The sequence below is a fragment of the Arachis duranensis genome, chromosome 10, assembly GCF_000817695.3.
Source record: "Arachis duranensis cultivar V14167 chromosome 10, aradu.V14167.gnm2.J7QH, whole genome shotgun sequence".
Lineage (NCBI taxonomy): Eukaryota > Viridiplantae > Streptophyta > Magnoliopsida > Fabales > Fabaceae > Arachis > Arachis duranensis.
Genome location: NC_029781.3, coordinates 57,350,692 through 57,353,124, shown reverse-complemented (window position 1 = coordinate 57,353,124; position 2,433 = coordinate 57,350,692).

Genomic DNA, 2,433 nt, shown 5'->3' with positions numbered 1-2,433 from the left:
CATCAAGCTCAGCCCAAGCACACACCAAGTGGGCCCCGGAAGTGGATTTATGCATCAATTACTTACTTATGTAAACCCTAGAAGCTAGTCTAGTATATATAGGACATTTATCTATTGTATTAGACATCTTTTGACCATTCTTAGTCTTTTTGATTCGGTCACTTGATCATGGGGAGGGCTGGCCATTCGGCCATTCCTGAACCTTTTGCTTATGTGTTTTCAACAGTGGAGTTTCTGCACACCATAGATTAAGGGTGTGGAGCTCTGCTGTACCTCAAGTGGAGCGGGAACCAACCGGTGATTAGCCGTACTGTGACAGAGTGCGTTAGCATAGTTTTCACTGCGAGGATGGGATGTAGCCATCAGCCATGGGTGATGCCTCCAGACTGGTTAGCTGTGCGAGTGACAGCCGCACAGGATATTTCCCCGTGAGGAATGAAGGTAGCCACAGTTGATGGTGAACCCCTATACAAAGCTTCCCATGGAAAGGAGTAAGAAGGATTGAGTAGAAGGAGTAGAAGAGCAGGCGTCCGAGAGCTCTACAGCATCTCCATCCGCTTATCTGAAATTCCTACCAATGAATCTGCATAAGTGTTCTATCCTTTTTATTATTTCTTCTTTTTATTATTAATTATTCGAAAACCCATAAACCATTTTTAATCTGCCTAACTGAGATTTGCAAGGTGACCATAGCTTGCTTCATACCAACAATCTCTGTGGATTCGACCCTTACTCACGTAAGGTTTATTACTTGGACGACCCAGTACACTTGCTGGTTAGTTGAACGGAGTTGTGAAAATAAACAATGCCCTCAGAGTAAACATCCTACAAGTAGAAATAACAAGTGATCACAATTTCGTCCACCACCCCCACAGTCAAACTCTAAGTTTGGTGTTGGGAGGCCACAACCAAACACTAAGTTTGGTGTTAAGACCCCATATCCATACTCTAAGTTTGGTGTTGGGACTATACAACATTGACCCGATCACCTTTGTGGCTCCATGGGAGCCCACTGTCAAGCTATTGACATTAAAGAAGCGCTTGTTGGGAGGCAACCCAATTTTTATTTATCTAATCTTTATTTTATTTTTATTTTGTGTTTTATTAGGTGCATGATCATGTGGAGTCACGAAAAAAATATAAAAATTAAAAACAGAATCAAAAATAGCAGAAGAAAAATCACACCCTGGAGGGAGGACATACTGGCGTTCAACGCCAGTAAGGAGCATCTGGCTGGCGTTCAACGCCAGAGCAGAGCATGAATCTGGCGCTGAATGCCAGAAACAAGCAACAGTCTGGCGTTTGAACGCCAGGAATGTGCCTTGAGGAAAGCTGGCGCTGAACGCCAGTAACAAGCATGGAACTGGCGTTCAACGCCAGAAACATGCTACACATGGGCATTGAACGCCCAGAACGTGCATCACCTCGGCGTTTAAACGCCAGAATGGTATGCAAAGGCATTTTACATGCCTAATTGGTGCAGGGATGTAAATCCTTGACACCTCAGGATCTGTAGACCCCACAGGATCACCTCAGGATCTGTGGACCTCACAAGATCCCCACCTACCTCGCCCTCTCTCTCTCCATTCATGGTCATCCCTTTTGTTTTCCATTCACCACTCACATCCATCCACTCGTCCCCATACACCCACCTACCTTCAAAATTCAAAATCTCTTTCCCACCCAATCCCACCCATATAGCCGAATACACACATCCCTCCATCTCCTCCATATCTTCTTCTTATTCTTCATCTTTTCTTTCTTCTCTTGCTCGAGGGCGAGTATTTTGCTAAGTTTGGTGTGGTAAAAGCATAGCTTTTGTTTTTCCATAACCATTGATGGCACCTAAGGCCAGAGAAACCTCAAAAAAAAGAGAGAGAAAAGGGAAGACAAAAACTTCCACCTCTGAGTCATGGGAGATGGAAAGACTCATCTAAAGGGTTTATAGCTCAGTGGTAGAACATTTGACTGCAAATCAAGAGATCCCTAAGATACCTCAGGGGATAAATTGTCCTCCACACAATTATTGGGAGCAACTAAGGATAGGAGCACCAAAATTACTAGGGATCATCCAACAGAAGCAAAGAAGAGACATAAAGGAGCTCAAAGAACACCATTGGTTCTTCAAGAAGGCGCCACCCTCACTAAGGTGGACTCATTCCTTGTTCTTATTTCTCTGTTTTTCAATTTTTATGCTTCATGTTTATCTATATTTTGTGTTTCTACTTCATGATCATTAGTGTTTAGTAACTATGTCTTAAAGTTATGAATAATTCCATTAATCTTTCACCTCTCTTAAATGAAAAATGTTTTAATCAAAAAAACAAGAAGTACATGAATTTCGAATTTATCCTTGAATTTAGTTCAATTATATTGATGTGGTGACAATACTTTTTGTTTTCTAAATGAATGCTTGAACAGTGCATATTTTTG